General features: G+C 31.3%; 1 protein-coding gene across 1 annotated transcript in view; it reads left to right on the plus strand.

The window, feature by feature from the left end:
• PCDH10 (protocadherin 10) overlaps positions 1-22,208 on the plus strand; it is a 41,081-nt gene that overhangs the window by 14,605 nt on the left and 4,268 nt on the right. The gene's annotated exons all lie outside the window — the stretch shown is intronic.

Below are 22,208 nucleotides of genomic sequence, written 5' to 3' on the forward strand. Positions count from 1 at the left end.
CAGGAAGACGGGTTGTTAGGACGGGGTTGTTGACAACAATCAAACATAACTTTTGACGTTGTTGAAAACATTTTTCAAATGCTCTTCGTATTTCCTTTGAATATTGCTCTTTTGCTTATTTGATTTCCGTGTGTTTTGAAGGGCTTAATAAGGTGGAAAAACATCTCTAGACACTTGAGTCACTGAGAGATCTCATTTTCTTATCAATGCCAGCATTGGCGTCTAATCATCCTTTTACCATAATATAGTGACATTAAACACGTTAGCCATCACTTCGGCCGTTCCACGTGATTTAGTAATATGTTGGTGTGGATTCAAGTCTCTGATCAGAATTAGAGGAACTATGTGATGGAAGCATATCAATACAGTGATATTCTTCATTAACTTAAAATAATAGTTCTTCTAACATTGCAACATTGATAATTGCACTCAGCTCTTGCAATATTGGGACCATATTATCTAAGTGAATTATTTTATACAACCACTGTGAAAAATAAAAATACTTTGAGATTCTATACTATATTTCCTTTGAGGATCTTGGTAATGAAATTGTCGTGTTTATTCTCTGCTACATAGGAATCTTTTCCTTTTAGTTAATGGATAAATACCACTGACAATTCAATATTTTGGTCAAACCACATAAAATAATATTTATTAAGGATGAAACTTATAACAACTCAACCAAAAGATGACTTTTATCTTGTATAGAAGATCTGATGTACATGATATTTTCTTACTTTCATCTTCTAGTGCAAAAGAAATCATGGAACCATAAGCTAGAAACAAAAATGAGACAGATTGCAGATGTATCATTTCTTTTATGACTTATGAAATGGGAAGAAAAAAATACTTAAAAGAAAAAGCTAGAAGAACATATATTTTAGCCCTTATGAATGTAAATGTGAAAGGCATGGGTTGAATGCGTTGAGGCTGTTAACTACTACTCTGGGCATTGATAATAAGAATAGACAAGTGTCATATGGTTAAAGGAGCAAATCTGCCATTGGATATATACACTGTGATGGCAACAATGATCAAATGATGTTTTGTAAAGGATTGTGTTCAGCTTTTCAAATTATTTAGAAATACCATTACCCCAGCATGATATAGTATTTTAGCATTTCAGAACCAAATAATTGTGCTTCTCTATAAATTGTTGATATTTGTTTTGCTTTATTTTTTAAAGTCATAAAATACAAGAAAAGCACAAATGCTTAAGGAAAGGAAAGTATTGAAATGTCTAACATAACTGAGATGTAATTTGGATGCTAAATCCTAAAGTTTAACTTACACGTCTACACACAACAGTGATTTAAAGTAGCCTAAAATCGAATTTTAATAAATGAAGACTATGATGCAGTCTTGGCCCTTAAAACTGAATTCTGGATTTTTAATTTTATTTGTTATCAAAAGCCAAGCTTTTCCAAATTTTAAATAGCATATTCTCACTATTGTTTTGCTTAAAGTAAAAATATACATTGTAGAGATACATTATCAATAATTTCACGGCAAAAATTCAAAGAGTATATGATTCAGAGTAATTCAAATTTGTATTTCTAAATACAAATATTTGCTATTAGCATATATTAACTAATAAGGCTATATCAAATATAGTTAAAAAATCAATTCACCCTCTTAGTGAATACTAGTCTTGATGAAGTTTTCACTTACATATAGAACTGAAATTTTAAACATCGACAAATGTCTTGTCTCCAATGACTAGTTTTTCTTTTTAATTTTAAGATCACAGTAACAATTTTTATTAATAAAAATATTAAAGCTGCAGATATTTTAATGCAAATTTCTCTACTTCTTAAGAATCAAGTGTATTTAACTGAGAAACTTGATTTCAGAGATTATGGAATATGTTAGTAGTTATGTGTGTTGCTAGAAATGAAAGAATGCATCTATTATTTTACCAAGAAAATTAAGATTTGTTTGCATATTATCCAGATATATACTAGAATAAATTGATTTTAAATATTCTGCTTTAGCCAGCTCACGCTGCTCAAAATTTAGGGTTTGGGATGAATTGTGATCTGTGTGAAAAATAAGCGGAAATATAGGTATTTTGTTGTTTTTACTTATACTCTCCTTAGTTCTTCATATAACTTTAATCACGTGTGAATTTTTTAAATTTCTAGCATTTAATGTCATCTTAGACTCACACAATTATCTTTAAATTTACATCATGGCTCTGATTTAATAGGGATAGGCAATTGTATGGTTAATCTAATAGTACAAACAATAAACCAAAACTGTTCCTATTTTGCTCCCAAATTTACATGGTGATAGTTGTTAATACTTGTACATTTATCATCAGGAATGGAAATAGTCTCATCTTCTAAGTTGAAAAGCATGTCCCTTACGTAATTAAAGAAGCTAAAAATTGACACTAATTACTTGCTTTTAATCAGAATGTTTAAATAATTATTGAGGTAGCAGTTTTTCTTTTGCTAAACATGCATTTAGTTCTTTAATGAACATAATGTACCTTTTGATGTTAAGAAAAGTAGCTGTATATTTAGCTACTTTGTAAAGCTCTAAAAAAAGCCTAATGAGGCTACCACTGTCATTTATAAAGTGACAGAGAAATGGTGACATGCTTACTAAAACAAATGAGATCATTGTCTATATCCAAGAACTTTCTATTTCTATACCTCTGATTGCTAAAGTTAAGATTAAAAGTTGCAAGAAGCCAGCTTTTACACAAAAGTATGTGTATGCGCATGTTAAAAAAATGGACTTTATGTTTTTTAAAAAAATGCTTAGGGGTCAGCCCCGTGGCATAGTGGTTAAGTGCTCGAGCTCCATCGCTGGTGGCCCGGATTCGAATCCCAGGCGCACACCGAGGCACCGCTTGTCCAGCCACGCTGTGGCAGCATCCCATATAAAGTGGAGGAGGATGGGCACAGATGGTAGCCCAGGGCCAAACTTCCTCAGCAAAAAGAGGAAGATTGGCATGGATGTTAGCTCAGGGCTGATCTTCCTCACAAAAAAAAGAATAAATAAATAAAAAGATGCTTAAATACGGTCATATTTCCTTTTATGTATAAGGAAAGATCCATGAAGAGCATACACGATGCATTTAATGAAATGGAACTCATTTTTTTAATCAGGAGTAATTGTGAACACATCTATTAATGCTTGCCTCGTTAGTCATGAGCACTTTATGAGCACCCTCTCTCTTATTTTTGTTATAATGTTGTAGTTTGCTAATTCTCTGATAAGGACCAAAGGGATGCATAAAAGATTGAGGAAATAAATTTCAACATGTAGAATGTGTTTGTATATTCAAAACACAATGTTTAAATTTATCTCAAAATGTTAATGAATTTTAGCTTAGATTTACCTTTAATTTTTATTAGAGTAATAAAAAATACTAAAATAAGACTTTAACTTTAAAAAAAATTAATTATTGTTTTCAACACGTTAAAATGAAAAAAGAAAATATATTCTCTGGAGTTTAAAAAGAACATTGCATTTTTATCATGAAAATTTCAAAAATTTGTTCAGAATTATAGAAGTCTTATTTAAACTAACTTAGTCTTTCAAAAGACCCAATAAAGTTATGCATAAAACTATCTGGATAGTCTCAGCAAATAAAGAATGTAAAAATAATTTAAGTTCAAGAATATAATTGATAAAAGCAATATTAGTAATATAATTTAGAAAAACCCAATAGTTAAAACAATATCTTTAATATTTTTGCAATCTTGCTTACGATTTTGTAATTCTTGCTTATGATTTTGGCACATTTTGACCATCATCTCTTAAGATTTTTGTCAGTAAACAAGCATGTCTTTTGGTTCAAAATCAGCCTAAACAACACAGTACTAGATGTATAAGAGTTTGTTAGTTGGAAACTTGTTGATTTCTTGTCAATAAATGTAATCATTCTCTAAGAATTGAGGACAATTCTTAGATAAATAACAAATGAAATTTCATCTAAAATATATTTTCTTTCATTTCTTTTGTAAAATATACTTTCTTTCATTTGTTTAAGGGGTCATACAATAATAAATTATATTGAATAAAGTGAAAAAACTACATTGACAGAATACTTTTTAAAGCCTAAATCCATGAAATTTTCTAGAATCATAGGACTGAAGGGAACCATCTATTGAAAAGTCATGGTCCATCCTGCCTTCATATCATACAACACTTAGACTAGTCCGTGTAGGCCAAAAAATCACGCTAGCTGTCTGCTGACCTAACTTTATTTTTGCATATTTTTGAGCCCTTTTGAAATTTCAGCCTAACTCATCCATATCATAAAAAAGATGTCAGAACTTTGAAACATTGCATTTAAAATATTGCTGACACTTCACCTAGACTTCTTTTAAGTAAACTTCATTTTGGGAAAATTCTTTTGGGCATCTATCTTATTTCTATGGAGCACTTCAAGGTTTTAGTTGATTGAAATTGTAGAGTGTATCTTGTTATTCACTCCTTTTCCAGTTCCTTCATTATTTCAGTCTGTCTTCTGTGGATTTTCATAATTTGTTGAACTCAATAGTGTGGTAAAAGCATATATATCATTCAAATTAAAATGACTTTTCTTATTGGTATACATTACCCTCATATTTATGTATTCCTGTGTAGTATTTTCTCTGAGATATGTATATTCCTCTAATGTCATAAATATAGCATCACTTTATCATATATTAAAGTCCACAAATAAGTATTTTTATACATGGTTTTTTTAACATTTCTGTCTCATAGGTCCATACATCACTAAATGAATGGACATCTTTTTCATGATTTTTTTCTTTTCTAGTAGATATGTTAGTTTCTGTTCACCTTTACTCCAAGTTGTGCTACTTTTTTTATAATATCCTCTTTCTGATATTTTTGTTTTCTCCCTCTTCTTTATAAGAATACATCTAGATTTGTGAACCTAACTAATTTTCTCACTTTTTTAGATTATCTCTTTCTACTTTTCCACTACATTTTTTAATTCAATAATTGAGAATTAATCTCTCATAATCAAAATAGTTTACTCACCTCAACTCTGTGAGCGGGAAACAAATGATAACTCAGAATCAGAACAAATCCGATCCCAGTTCATATTCTCTATATATTGACTGTTAGAATTTAATGTTCACTGATTTGTATGATATTTTACTTCTTTGAAAAGTGCTAATCTAGTCACAATTCATATCAATACTCCAGTTAACTGATGCAGCAGCTGACTGGAACTTCCTTATAACTCTAGATCGATGAGATATTGTAACATCTCATTACATCTTCTTTAGTTGTTGAGTAATGGTCTACCTCAACTAATATGATTTAAAGTTAAGGCTATAAAAATCCTTCTAAGGTGGAGATGTGAAACAAAAGAGTTCATTTTCCATCTGTACATCTGGCAATTTCTGTAGGCAACTTGTTTTTCACTTATTGAGAAATTAGTGCTTCTCTGTGACTTATCACATGTCATTTAAAATTTGTGCCTTTGGGTGCATTGGAACTAGTTAGTATCCAATACTCTCTTGGCGTGTTTAGACTCGTTACCTAGCAGTGCATATTATAAATGCTAAATAATTATGCGATGAAAAATGAATGAATGGAGGAATCAGTATTTTTAAAGTACCCAAATTTTCTTTAATGCTGTCATCGTACTTTCATTTACCACACGTCTGCACACACACAGTTTTTGATATCTCTAGGCAAACTTTCCTCTTCCAATTTTTAAAAATTGTTTTAAATTAGTTTTATTTCTCTCTACTTAGTACCTACAACTTTTTAGGAGAGGAAGTAGATTTTGAACTCATTCAAAATATTGAAATGCACCTAACCAAGGAGTTTTGTAAAATATGATGGAGTTTTTCAATACTTTGAGATTTTAAACTTCTCTTGATTTATTCTAAGAATTTATTTTATATCCTAAGTAGGAGTTAAATTTGTCTCACATTTCTTAACTCTCTTAGAATTTTAATTACTCCCCTTTCTTACCAGGTCTGTGGGACAATCTTTCTTTTACATATTTTATTTACTAACAGCTTTCATACTTTAGATCTCATCTTCTTTTTTTATAAAGCTATGGATATATATTTTCCTTTGCTATAGTCACTTATTTTTCTGATTTAATTCCCATTTAAGAGTTATTTATTTACATGTTATTAATTATATTTTTTAGTTCACAGATATATGGTTAAATAAAATATTGCACATTGAAGGGTATATAGAGAAAACTTAATTGACAAAAGTAATTTATATCTTTATTCAATATTTTACACTCCTTAGTATGTGAGTCTTCATCTACTATTTAAAGTAGTTTATTTTGTGCATACTTGGCATTTTATTGAGTTAACATTTAGCAAATTAATATTATTTCTATACCTCATTTTATATTACAGATCATTTCCATCCTCTTTCTTATTTTGTACATTGGAAGTAAATCCATATAAGCATTTGTCCATCATGTGAGCCTAACAAAGGAAGATTATCAATTAAAACACAAATAGAATTATTCAATGAAAAGAAACATCTTCTTGGGAACTTTTTCCTGCCTCATCATACCGAAGATTTATGGGTCAAAATTTAAATGCACTAAGTTATAAAGATATTGTAAATAGTCTGGAATATACAAATCCAATTGCTTATCAATATCATTAAACATTATTCAATACTCAATGTGCCAGACTTTTTTTGGGTGAGTCTGTGTCTTCCGAAATCCTTTTAGTAGGAATTAAATAGCATCATTCAGATAATATAGCTTGGAAACTGTTTTGGACTGTGAGGTTCATTGTTCAAGACTAAATAGTACCACTGAATCAAGACTAAATTCAGTATAATGTGAATCAATTTACTGTTTCCCAAAGTATAATAAAAATCTTGGAAGTTTTAAATTAAGCTTCAAGAAGACTCCCTAATTACTGCATTAGTGATTCCTAATCACCTGCATCGTTTAGGTGGGAAGAGGGTAGAAGATTTGAAAACATTGAACCCCCAAATGTAATTACATACAAGAGGACATGGGTAAAAACAAATTCTAAGCTAGAAACTTTGCAGATAAATCAGGGTTTTTTCCTGATTCTAAATTGATACATTATGTGACATTACATTTATACATTGTGCTTAGGCACAAAATCATATTCTTTCTCCTAGAGATACGTTTCTTTTAACTGTAAGGATTGAAAGATTATATGTGAACTTCCTTTTAATAAAATTTCTATAATCTGTACAGTAAAGTGTTATCTAAATTATCAATGATAGCTTTTAAGTCCTTGAATTTAACGTTCTGTGTTCTATTTTCTGATTCCGTTGTATGGATACATTTGTGCATATATACACCCCATATAGAAAAATTGTATTTTAAATTTAATTTAATTTTTAATTATATCTATCAATAACCAGGGAAAGAAGAGATAGTGATTATGTTTTAGGGTAAATTTATTTAACTAATGGCTGGCTACTTCATTATCAGAAGCTGTTAACATGACAACATGGTGCTTTTTGAGAAACAGATAAGTGATACAATCAGTTTTGGTCTGTTCCTTTATTTTTTAAGGTACAGGTTGTACTTTTTGAAGACCAGTTCACATTTCATAATATAACAAAATTAACCATGACACCATAGAGAAAATAGATGTCTGTAATATGAGGAAAACTTTATTTTTACTGCTTGTAAAAATGTAATCAGTAGGGCTTTTTTCCCTCCTTTAGTGTTGACATTAGCCAGAATTCTACACTAGATTCCAATAGTGGCTGTGTTGAATATTTAATTGTATATTTTACACATTCTAGAAAATTGACTTTAGTTTGTCGTCGTGTTCTAAGTTTCATATATATGCCAATACCTATATTTCAGCTGAAAATTGCATGATTACTACATTATTCCATAAAAAGCATATTTGTAAATGTTTTCGTCAAAGTTTTCAAATAAGTGCATTAAAAAAGAAAAAAGACCTCAGCCTAGAAGTAATACATAAATAAAATCAATATCAAATGTATATTTCCTACGTTAAATTTTGAATAACCCTGGATAAAGAAATAGCCAGGGCAGAGTAGTTCTCTCATATCTAACTAAACATATGGTTGGGTATGACTCCAAGTGCAACACATGGTAGAAAGTTCTGAGTCAACAATGGCAACTGTAGGTAAAGTGTATATAGTAGGTTGTCTTGACGGTGTACACCTGATGGTATATGTAAGATAAAATATTTCACATGTAGGTTTAATTGAAATGGTGGTAGAAATAGGTCCATGGATATGGGAGTTAATGTTACAGACTGACAGTTCCTGTGATTTATTCTTAGAAAATGTTTAGAAAACCTGGAGGCAGACCTAAAAAATTAGTATAAAATTCTTGCACCTTTTCTTTCACCATTAATAAACCTGATGCCAGAACTAATCCCCTTGCTAGTCACTAATAGTGTAGATTTAAGGTTTATTTGCCATAGAATTATTCATCAGATGATTACATTGGAGGTCATGAAATCTAAATGTGTTTTGGTAGATATATTTTGATTCTTGACTTAACCTCAATCTTTTTGATAAGAACAATGGTAATAGAGAACAATATGGTGTAGAACCGGTGGAGTTCTACTAAGTTATATTTGTAAACACTTCTTAAATGATGAATAATTTCAGGCGTATACAAAAAAGGGGAGAATAGTATACTAAACTTTCCACGTTCTCCAGCTTATTCTTGGCGAAATTTGCTTTATCCAAATGCTGACACACGCCCCTTCGCTCAGATTTTTAAAGCAAGTTCAGAGATCCTACTGTTTAGCCCATTAATATTTCAGCATTTGTTTATTAAAGATAAAATTTCTTTTTAACATAACTGCAAGAACAGTATTCTTCCTAAAAAAAATTTCCTTACTATCATCGATTGTCTACTTATTGTTCAAATTTGCATAATTTTCTCATAAATATTATTTACATTTACAATTCATTTGATTCATGATTAAATAAGGTTTATAGATAGTGACCCATTTTTATTTTCTATTTTTAAAGTTTTTATTACTGTATAGCATGCGTATAGAAAAGTGTAAAAATCACGAATGTATATCTCAAGAAGTTTTCACAAAATGAGCACATCTGTGTAATTAGTGACCACAACATTAACTAAGCACTGTGTCTAGTAGCCAGAACATTACTAGTATCTTAAAAAGTCCAGGATTCTGTTTCCTTCCAGTTACAACCACCCTGGGGATTACTCCTGTGCTGGCCTCTAAGCAAAGATCAATTTTTCCAGGTTTTAAATTTATATAATTTGAATGAAATAATGTAATATATTTGAGTTTCACTAAAATATAATAGCCAGTTATTCTCTTTGATAATACAGGGAAACCAATCATCAGAGCCTAAAATATACCAGTGTGTAAGCTGAAAAGACAATTTAGTTAGGAAATGTTCTCCTTGGATATGACTTCTCTTACTATCTTTGGAGTTCTCGTCATGTCTCGTCTTTCAAAATGCTTGATACTTGTCTTTATATCTTTCTTATTGATTGAAACATAATCTTCTGTTAACTTGGTGTTTTATAGAAACAAATATTTAAATATGTTGATTTGAATACCAGATTATAACAAAAGAGCAGAAAAATTGAGATGTCTGTATTTCGCATTTCTTTGAGCCTAGATTAGAGGACTGTGGCAAACTGGAGACTATAATGCTTAAAGGAGACTCTGAATAAAGTAAAGAGATTAACATTTTGGAAAATAGCATATCTGAAGAGACTTTAAAAGGACTGAGGGACTGTGAATTGAGAAGAAAAGGGGAGAGGTGACATAAATGTTAAGTGTTTAAACAAATACTACACAGATAAGATAGTGATCAGTTAATCTGTCTTTATTGAGAGCAGAAAAGAGGAAACCGATCTATATTGCATCCTGAGAGATTTAAATTACACACTATGGGAAATATTCTGACCCCAACATTGGTATTTGCTCCTGAAACACTTTACCTAGAAAGCTTTACAAACTGCAGACGTATGCATATGCCAACTGTGATTTGGTGAAGTAGCACTTTCTACCCCTGTGATGCATTTCCCGCAGAATGCTTTTCTCATCGCTGGGGCTGGTAAATGAGTGAAGGGAATGAGGCTCAATTTTACTGGAGGATGAAGGAAAGGCGATTGAGAAAGCATGGGTTTTTATCTATTTCCTTCCCTTCCTGTTTCTGTGTGGATGACATCTTATCTTTCTTGATTTGGAATTTTGAGATCATAGTATTAGAAGGAAATTTGGGGAAATGTGTAGATTCCAGAAGCTGAGTATGAAAATGTCATACATTTTATATGTATTTGCAATAAACAACATAGACTGTGTCTATTAAAAGTATGCATTACAACTTAGAGATTTAAGATTTCATATTATATATAATTATAATTTATAAAAGGGAGACAGATGAGTTTAGACTTTAAATATCTTATTTTGTTAAATATTGAATATTTCCTTTACTGAGTTGGCTTATTTCTCCTATAATAAGAATTTTCCACTTTTGGTATCATATTATCGTCTGCTGAATTTTAAGGAAAATCCTTGGTGTCAGTTACTGTGAAATGGCTTACAATAAAATAAAAATGAAACAGCCATTATTAATGATTCAATGTCAAGTTGCCTACTCTCCTTAAACCTAGTAGTAATACATGGCTTCTTAATTATTTTAGAAGATACAGCAAGCAGGCTGTATATGATCATCATATTTTGAGTTGATATTTTGGAAAGTAAAGTAAAGTGTAGTGTTAGCTTGGTAATGTGGAAGCATGAATTAATCACACAAAAAAATAAAATGAAAGGGAATAAAATCAACTGGGGAATTGTAAGTTAGCTAAACATTAATGTTAAATTTAATAATAGTAGTAGCTACTACTGAGTGCCTGTTTTATAGGCATAAAAAGATGAAATAAGACATGATAAAGATGCCAATTTCATAAATACGCAACCAGCATTACAAGGTAATAGTTATTCTCATCAATCAAAGGTCATGAAATAAGCCCTATGAATCTCAGGCTATAGTAAACAATTTTAGAATTAGATATATGAATATTTTATGATTATATAAATATACTTAATTTTATATAGGCAAAGGAGTTGTTTGGTATTAGACAATGTAGAAATGCCTTTTGTTGATAGATTGGAGTGAATTCTAACTCCTTGGAACCTGAATTAAGCTAAGGACTTGGGAAATCTATATTTTTTAACTATGTTATGGAATGGTGTGAAGATAATTATTTCTCAAATTACAACAACAAAATATTGACTCATTGAAATTACTGGGAAAGGTAATTTTTTAAAAATGCAGGCTTACACTAGAATTATTTTTAGGAAATACTTGACATTGAATAATTTAATTTTCGTTTCTCACACTTAGAATTGAGCTTGAGAACTAGAAACAATCCCTGAGAACCTAAATTGCTTGCTTTGCAAGAATTCTTCACAGAAATTATGTTTTCATAATGCTTATAAAAAGTGTGCTAATATATCTAATATGGAGAAATATTACCTTCCCTTTAAATGAAAACATTTAACATAGTTTACAAATGACAGATTGCTTTGAAGTTAATTTTAAATCTATGTCCTTTTTAAAATCTTTTAAAGCTTTTCATATTTCAGTTACTTTCTAATTTCAGAGAGGTGTCAATAGGTCCTATTGTTTGTAATGCTGTTATTTATCGTAAAGTAGTGCCATGGCAGTTTAGAACCAAAAAAAAGTTTTTAAGCAGCTGCTCTAGCCAAGTCTTCCCAAGATACTGAAAAAAGTATCTTCCCAAGTATACTGACAAAAGATACTGACAGTGTGACCCACGTTCAAGAAAACTTACTGTTAAGCACAGACTAGATTCCAGGCACAGTGGTCTTCGGTTTTGTTTGCTCATGAACTCGATTATATAAATGTTCTCAAGGGCAGCTCTATAGGAACATGATTATGGTTCACGAGCTCATCACAGACAGATGTGAAAATTAAATCAATATCTTAATTTAAAACACAAATGTAGTAACTAAATCAATTGAGAGGTATCCAGGAGGAAAAATAGAAATACTGTGAGAACTCTGGTTGAGAATGTAAAGGGCGTCAGATCAATTTCATTGTCAGTGATCACACATAACCTCCTGCATCCTCATTTAATATGAGGGTGCTCTACCATCCTGCACAGATCAACCTATTCAGTTCAGGTCATCTCAGTGTCACCTGCTCTGGGCCCTCCTAGAAACACACAAAAGCTTTTAAAATTATTAATAGTACCCCACCCTATATGTCATGCAAACCAACAACCTTCCTTTGAGATAATGTTGAAAAAAGTTAATAAACCAACCTCGGGCATATTACAGTACCAGTGAAAAGTTTCCAATTTCTTTTATGATGTACGTGAAGCACCTGTTCACCCACTTGGATTGCGGTGTCCTTCGTGAACACTTGATAAATACTCTAGTCTTATTATTTTCAGGATAGATTTTTCTAAGCATCACTAATTTTATCCATTTTGGCTTTATGATGGCTTGGAACTTTTAATTTCAGAGGATATCATTTTCTGATTTTGTTCTTAAAGTATGCATGTACTTCCTTTGGACTCATAGCCTATAATGGAATTATGAGAGTAGGTCATTTTTTTTTTAATTTGGCTTATAGCATTATATAAATTGCAGGTGTACATCATTATATTTCGACTTCTGTGCAGACTATATCATGTTCAGCACCCGAAGTCTAATTACCATCCGTCACTGTACACATATGCCCTTTTACCCCTTTCGCCCTTCCCCCATAAATTTAGAGTGGGTCTTTATACCTGTCCTCATATCAGAGAAGTGATGTGGTGTATTTAAGAGCTCCTGTTACAGGACCAATCTGCCAGGGTTCATATATAGATCCAGCCAGTTACTGGCTGTATAACCTCTGTAATTTCTTTAACCTTCTTGTAACTCATTTTCCTCATGTGTGGCATAAATCCTCAAAAGCTCATTGCGGAGATTAAATTATTTAACGTATTTAAAGCAGTGAGTGCCTGGCCCAAAGGAAGCACTCATTAAGTGTTCAAGGCAACCATATATTCAGTTAAAATTGGAACAATGACATCAGCCTGAGTATGGAGAAAATTAAAATTCTGGGCTTAAATAGAACTAATTATACTTTCTTTTACTCCCAGAGAAAAATCAGACTCCAGATGTTCTTTTCACGATATATCACTATTTTACATCTGCAGTATATATTCTTTCACATAATACATATGTTTTAAAAGTACACTATCTCTATTTTTCTTTTTCATCTGTGAAACCAATGGAATGGATAGAATAGAACCAAAGGTATAATGCCCAGCAAAGACTAAATTGTATTCGTTTCCTGATGATGTTATCCACAAAGCTTAATTATAACATTTAAAATTTCGTAGTCTCATTATTTTACTTAACTGTGCGTTTACACTGGGTGAAGATACTTGATTAGGTACGACAAACAGTGAAAATAATCTGACAAAGAATACTCTTTTTTGAAACAACAGATTTTTGTTTCAGTATAGGAAGCAGCTTATTATATTTGATGATTAGAGGAAAATGAAGAATTTATATTTCTTTAGGCCAAATTTTTTAAAAAGTGATACAAATTGATGTCCATATCCAGTTTGACTTAATCTACATTTTGACAATTTGGCTAGCCTGTTAGGGTGAATTCTGGCCTTAGACAGGATAGTGTTTCTGTTCTGATATCTCTGTGTGAGAGATACAGATGCCCTAAAATCATCACACAAAATAAATGAAAACAGTCTGTTAGTGTGGAAAATAGGGTCTTTCTATAAGATATACCAAAGATATCTATGTCTGCTGTAAATCAGTATGTGAACACACAGAAACCCAAAGATTTTCTTGCCTTCTTTTTCGTCACTAAAATCCTATTATCTGATATACCTGATTCTCTCAGTCAGCCTTATATTTATATTTTTGCACCTTTGTCTTTCAAAGTCAGACAGAACCAGCAAATAATGTCACAAGCCCATTTGAGAAATGCCCCCAAACTGCCTAAACTTTACTTTCTGTTTGTGTTTTTTTCATTGCGTTCTCTGTGCAATTATCATGATTTTATGATTCTGTATGTTTTCTGTCTTCTGCCTTCCACATCACTTTTGCATATTTATCACTATTTTGCCTGAATAACAAGAGACCTAACAACTAACTTCCAGTGCCCAAATTGCATTTCAATGTCGTATACTCCTATTTCCACTTATGTTCATGTCTCATTTGAAAGCAAAAATTTCTCATTTTTTTATAAAATTGTGAAATTTACCGTATTTAATAGGGCTGTTTCCCAACTATGGAAGAAATGAAATTTTAAAATAGATTTAATTGTTTTCTCATTTAGTGTTTCTGTGAATGAAATTGCAGTGTCAACAGCAATTAAGCACTTCTCAAACTGCACTGGTTTTCAATGATTCTACCTTGTTTTAAGTTTCTTATCTCGTTAACAGATGAAAAAGATATTTACTTGATTAGAATAAAATGTCTTTGGCTATTTTGGGGAAAGATCCCTTAGAGTGTAATCAAGGAAAGATTTATAGAACTCTACTTTGGGGCCAGTATTGGAGCACTCTCTGCATGATTTTAACTGACAGAGAAAAAGGGCCTTCTAGAAGAGCAGAATTGCATGAACAAAAGTGCCAAATTAGAGAGCAAATAAATATGGAGAAGTGAATATTCTATGTTGCCAAATCTATAAGATAAATCCAGGGGGAACAGTGGAAGTTAAGCTTTGAAAGTTATGTTTTGGATCGATTAAGACATGTTTTAATAATAACACCAATAGTAATAGTAGCTAACAATTGTTAAGAACATATTACGAGCCTGGCGCTACTCTAAGAACTTCTCAGATATTAATCTAAGTCTTACAATAACCATATGAAACAGGCATTCTTACTGTCTCCATTTTATAGATTATAAAATTAAGAAAAAGAGATGTCCAATAACTTACCCCTGCTCTCATGGCTGGTGAGGGAGACCCAGTCTTTTGATTTGAGACCATCTGATTCTAGAGTGTTTGTAACCAATTCACTACTTGAATCTCAGGCTTAAGAAACTGAACGCTATTCAGAAAGAAGTCAGTAAGGATTTGTTATGTGGGGTGGGGTTTCTGTTTGTGTTTTTGTTTTATTAGCAGACTGTTATTACAGTTGTCAAGTTTTGTAGCCATAAGGGCCTGGTGGAAGGAAAATGACAGGATTACTATTAGAAAATTTTGAAAAAAATTTATAGTATTAGAATCCTAAAAGTAACAATAAAAGGTAAAGAAAGTAGTTATCAAGGATTGTTCTCAAGTCTTGAACCTGAATGGTGGGGAGAAGATTGCATCCCCAATACTACTAGTACTACTGTTAATAATAAAGCGCATGTTCTGGGACGGAGTCAGTTTTGATTAGAAAACTGATAACCAATTAGGAACACCCTCGAAAGTCCATTTCAGTAGAATGGAAAAAGTAAGATGAAAAATTATGTCTGATATATATATCAAAAATGCAGAATTTTTTACACTTTCACAGTTTATTTAATTATTAAATAATAATTATTATTAATTATTTAATTTTGAGGCAGTGTAAAAAACGTGTAGTTTCTTTTTTAAATTAAATTTTTGGAAGTGAAAAGTAGACACCAGGAAAGATGATAACTGAAAACCTTAGAAGATGGAGATATAGCAGGGGTTATTTTTGGATAGGAAAGATTTGATCAAATGTATGCGACCTTTAATCACTTAAAATGTTATTTTAAACACCATCATTAAAATTGTCCCTGTGTCTTTACTATTTCTGTGAGTTGCAGACCAGATGGTTCTAGGGTGACATTTACTTGTGAGTGTCTCTCTATGAAACAGTAAACCCAGAAGCAATATTTTATTAAAAAAAAATTGTCTTAGTTATAAAGTGAATTTAATATTAGTCTGTAATCATTATCTGCCTTATTTTTTCTTTGTTAAAATTTGTGGGAAAAATTCCCCATGCTTTTTTATAGGTTCCAGCTTTTATTGTTGCTAACGCTACCCAAGGCTTGAGATGGTGGGATAATATCACTTCTTCGAGCAGCTCATTTCACCCCTTTTTTTCTTTCACAATTATCCTTAGAATTGAATTATCAGCCACAAAACACCCAGGCAGTCATTTTGACTGCAAAACGTTTTGTTATGTTTGTAAGATTTAGGGTGACGGAATGCAAACTATTTCCAGATGTGTAAAGTATAAACTCTGGAACCTCAGCTGGGCTCTGTGCGCAGACTCACGTCTCCTTTCTTCTGTGTTCCCCAAACTCAGTCCTTTCTGCCTAGCTCACCAAAATTAATGAAAATATTTCTACTTTTCCATCTGGCTTCTACTGTCAAATATTTATTTATATTTATAGACATTTGAATTTCATATTCTCTTTTTTAAAAATTTTGAGAAGGTCTCTGTTGCAGCCACAATACTATTCACATTTTTACTAGCTTTAAAAGTTTTTATATTTAAACCCTGCCTACACTTTCTTCTTCATGTCATTCAATGCTTGTCAGCTCTTTGATACACCATTTTCCCCAGACCCGTATACTTGGATGCATTCCATTCTCCTTCTGGAATGCTCGCTCATCTATAAAACCACTCCTCACTGCATCTGCGTGGCCATCTCTTACTCATCAATTAAGATTTCAACTCATTTTACATTTAATGAGAAGCCTTCCCAGACAAAGAGATATAGACATTCTTCTTGTAACTTCTTATAGATTTTTATACATGATTGCTGTTTTTAAAACATCTTGTAAACAATTGTTGGCCCATTGGACTCAAATCTTTTAGACCAGAATCCATGTGTATTCGTTTTAGAGTCTCAAGTCCCAGAACTTTGTCTGGAGCAAAGTAAACACCCATAAATGCTTAAGGACTACATCAGTGAATCAATAAATAAAACATCCTGAAACCAAGGAAGCAAGTGCATTTTTGATCTTAGTTATCCAAGCATCTTCCTGACTTTCATAAATGATATACTGAACGCTAAAACAAACAAACAATCCCACAAAATCTAACTGTGTGCACTCCCAACATACTCTCCACTGGATTTCATAATCTTTCAACCTGTCGTGATTTTCAGGTTCTTTTTATTCTAGCCTTAACTATACTAGTTCTTTTATTCTTTTTTTCTGATTGATCACTTTCTCTTTAACAGCTCCCTAAGCCTCATGTTTCATCATCACCAACTGCTAATTTCACTAATCTCTTTCTTTTCAATTGTCTGTCACATATAATTTACACACATATACATAAACGTTAAGTAAATATAAGGTAATCTTAAACATGAACGGAAAGGGGGCTCCACTGTAGACACATGATTAGGGGCAGGAGGTTGTTGATGATACAGGATAATTATGCTAGAGGCAATTTATCTGACTTTCCGTTACGTTTCTGGGATTTTCATGTAACAATTTTTAATTCTTTGGTGTTTTTACTCATCATCATTATTACGTTAAGTTATTTTCAGATTTTTTCTTAGATATTGTGTGTTATTTTATGACATTGTGGCAGCTAATGAGTATCTCAGATGCTTTTTTTAATAATGATACAAAATTTTGATGTTTTTTGAGAGATCTTTATTATGAAATGTGTAGGTAGGTTTATATGTTTGTCATATTTTAATAATGATATAGATATTTCATATATAAATATATGTTGCCAATGCTGTTTAACCAGAATCTTTTACTGGCCCAAACAAAGGTTAATTATTTAAAATTATAACTTTTTTGTAGATTTATTGTGATACTTTTCTAGACAGTAATGGATAACATGACTTTTATTTACTTTATTATGTGGTTAAATATTTGCAGTAATTAAGATGAACCGTAATCAAACACAAAGTTTAAAGTTATAGAATTTAACATAATTATTTAAGGATATGAATCTTGTCATTTAATTAGAACATAACTAAAATGATTTTTAACCTTTAACAAGCATGATGTAATCTTATTTCAACAATTTAGCATTTTTTTGATGTGTTTTAAAGCTGAATTTGATTTACTGCCTATCAGTTTTCAAATCTCTAATTATCTGATGATAGATTAACTTGAAACGGCAAGAGGGAGGTGGCTTAATGCGTTTCTAGAATATAACTAATATTAAAATGTATACCTAGGCTTAGATTTTAGAAAAATAATTTAAAATTATATTTATTATACAAAGAAGTTAAAAGATTTTGTCTAATATGCTATATCTGTCTCACAGAAGCAAAGATTTCACTCAGAACCAAGGTTAAAATTTAATCATAATACAAAAAAATAATTTAAATAACAATTAAGATTGTATTCATGTATGATAATCAGGCAATTAGTCAGTAAATATGAACTTATATTTTAGATTACTGAATTTTATTTATCTCCTTTTGAATTCTGACATCTTAATTTTAAATCATTTCTGATGGAAATATGTATACAATTTATCACATGAACTACAGTGTTACAAAATAATTAGAAAATGTCATGCAACATTTTTCTAGAAAACCCAGTGTAACATTTGCCTCATTGGTAACTAGAGTCATCTGTGATATCGTGAAGCAGATGCCTTGAGTATAGGGTTGCCAGTTTTAACAAATAAAATACTTAACACCCAAATATTGCATGGGGCATATGTATACTAACAAATTATTCATCATCTATCTGAAATTCAAATACAACCGGGCACCCTATATTTTATCTGGCAATCCTATTCAAGGGGTTATTGAAGCCTATAGTCTTGGGGTTCCTAACCTGCTTTTGTGTGGGGGTGATTTTCTGGATACAGAAAAACAGAAGTCAGCTTTCACTTTTCAATGTGTTAGCATTTCAGCTCCCCTCTGAGCCTGCAGTTTCTGTTTTTAATCTGCTATTTGCTTTGACATAGAAGTGACTGAGTTATGTTAGGGGAAATCAGATCATCAAATATATTGAATAAATAGCCATACTTTTACAGCCAGTTTCTAAGTCACGTGTGTTGTGTGTCTTTTTTTAAAATAAACTTGTACAAATTGTGTTATAAGTATTTTACTTACCAACCCAGAAATTTTTCCACTTATTTTCATGGCTTAATTATCTAACATTTTAGTTAAATTATTTTGAAATCTTACTCCTGTTTAAGTAGGCTACTAGTGGTTAATGAATCAGATACACGGCTATATATTTTTAAAATGAAGGTCTTATGTATTCATTCTTAAGTTTTTCTCATCATTCATTGCTGGAATTTATGCTTGGTTTTCACATAAAAGACGAAGTTGTGCACATCACTAGTAGCTGGTCTAGTATTGTAATACAATTATGTTGTTTGTTGCAAATAGGTCTATACAGGCATAACACCCCTACACATAGGAATAACCAACCTCATTCAGGCATCTTCCACCTTCTGCTTTGAAAATTAATGCTAATTTCAACCTTACAGGGAAGTAACTAATTTGATCTCCTTATAATGTTGTTTTGAAGGAAACTACTTGAAATACAAGTATCTAAATGTCAGTAAATATTATCAGCTCCATAATTGTCAAAGAAAAAAAAGAGAACCATTTATTCTTCAAAGGAACATATGGATATTTTGTTAGAATTTTAGATACACAAAATAACGGTATTTGTCTAACTTAAAGTATCCTTTGCCATCATTAAAGTAAGATATAATTGAGTAGATCGTCTTCAAAAGAAATTTAAAGAGTACTTTATTGCCAATGTAAAGGGTGTGATTTTCAAATAGTTCTGGAACAAATCATAGTTTCCACAGTTTAGTGGATTATGATAAAGAATTCCAGAAAAATTTGTAATATTATAAACATGGAGAGCAATATATGTTAGGGTTCCATTTCCTAAATTTATACCAATGTAAGGTCGGAGTATTTAAAAAATAATTCAGTCTCCAAACTTGATTTTAAGCCACCAATGAGGCAAGGAGGTTTTGTTTATCAGAGGGAGCCTGGTATAATGGCCAAATTTGTTAAGCTTCCAAGGCATAATTGTTGACATTTCTAGGTAAGTTTGGAATAGATCCCTTTAATCTATAAAATTCTACACAAGTACATTGTCATAGTAGGTTTTTTTTTTTAACAAATATTAGTTAAAATTTTAATGTTTTTAGTGTTTGAAAACTAGATATTTAAAATATTGACAATTCTTGTGTCTAGATGGAAAAGTTATACATGATTACTGTGTGTTTTTAGATATCTTGCTCAAATCAGTTCAGATAATGATGATAATCAAAGTGTATTGTCTATTGAAGGGAGTAGATACACTATCAGTAGTGTTTGTTGTAGCATTCAAAGCACTCCATTAATATAGTTAATTAGAGATAAAGATTTTTAAACTGAACAAAATTGAGTTCCTATAATTACATCTACCCTTTTACAAATATTAGTGGTAGTTGACATGATTACACTAACCCACAGAGTAGATATTTCCTGGGGAACCAGTTGTAAATGTACTATCACCTTTGTGAGATGATATAGTTTTAAGTTACACAAACACACACACACGCAAGTATATAGAAATTTGTGAAAGCCTATAGATCCTCTATCTAGAAGGAACCCATGATGTTTCAGAGGACTCAGTTCCTCATACAAAGCTATGTGAGGGTAATGGCATACTGTCATACTTGTGGACTGTACCTGTGGACAAATAGAAGCCCCTATTTTCAAGGCTACATCTTTTACTTAATAAAATTTGGTTTAAAAATAAACTCCAAGCAATACTAAATTCTGAAATTTTCAATGGTAGTAAATTCAGGGATCTTCACAACACATCGACTCTACTTGATCTAGAGGGTACCTTCCGGCTTATAAAATAAATTCCTTCTTTGCACACACTGCGCACACCATTCTTAGTGGGAAAATGAGGCCCCATTCATTTTTAATCCATAGCGTCAAATTGGTATAGTCTCTATCACAACTCAGATACAGTAGTATTGGTAACATTAGATTATTAGGAGAGATGGTGACTGTTTGAGGGTGCCAGAGTGGCTAGAGCTAGAATGTCTATGAAGAGAATATTATGCTCAGCATCTTGTCTCCTCTCTTAAAAATGATCCATTTTACTCATTCATTAATGTACATTTCTATTCCACAAAAATACACTTGCCAACTTCTTATATCTTAAAAAACCCATAGATTTGTCTTTAAATTTAATAAACATTTATTAATTGCAAATTATGTTATAAGCATTGCATACATATATAGAATAAACTAAAAATAAACATTTGGCTTTACTACATATTTCTTACATGAATGGTCTGAAGGATTGTTTGAGTCATTTATTTCACAAAGTTTCCTTTCTAAAAGACTAATCAAGTTTACATATGGGAACCACCTCCTCAAAATGAACTCTTGTTTTCTAGATATATTCTATACTTTCTTATCTCTGTCAAGCTAGGTTAAAGAGGCATAATGTTTGATGAAAGGAAAAAGGAAATTTAGCACAAGGATGGTGTGAATATTACGAAATAAGTATAAGAACTCAAGTTTATACTGCACTAAGCTATTACTATCGGACAGAAAGACTATATGAATTATACTAACAGAAGGCTTTCGGTCTTTTTATAATTCATAATAAGCCATAGCATATAATCAGTTTTTCCTTATATATATATATGATATATATCTCATGAAATATATATGTAATGAAATATATATATATTTTAATATAGATTAAAATATTTTAAAATAAAAATATATATATTTAAAAATATATAGATATTTCATGATATATATATAGTTTAAAATCTTTTTGTGAGGAGGAAATCAATTACAATATGAATAATATACAACTGTATTTTAAAAAGTAAAAGCAAATTTAAGTATGTTCAAGTGAGAAGATAAAAGACAAATCAAGCAGTGACCAACTTTTAATAGTTAACACTACTGTGCTCATTTCTGGACTTTAGGGTTAAACAGAAAAAGAAAATTCTTTAAAGAGATTTTAAAAGAGAATCTTCAAAAATGGTTTAAGAATAAGACAGAGGAAAGTTAAAAGAACTGATTATTCAACTGGACAGATCTCTAATGGAGGCTTGCTTTTAAACGATCTTTCCGTGTCTAATATGCTTTTACACAGGGAACAGAGAGCAGGTGTCTCTGACTTCTACAAGGGGTAATGGGCTTAAACTCTGGTATGCTAGATTCACGTTATATATAAAGAAGAGTCCTGACTGTGAGCTCATTAAACATTTGAGTCAGCTCCGAAGTAGGTTACTGATCTCAGCCTCTGGAAGTTTTTCACCGTCGTGGAGAGTCTCAATCATCTGGGATGTTTGAAGGCTGTTC

The sequence above is a fragment of the Diceros bicornis genome, chromosome 11 (assembly GCF_020826845.1).
Source record: "Diceros bicornis minor isolate mBicDic1 chromosome 11, mDicBic1.mat.cur, whole genome shotgun sequence".
Lineage (NCBI taxonomy): Eukaryota > Metazoa > Chordata > Mammalia > Perissodactyla > Rhinocerotidae > Diceros > Diceros bicornis.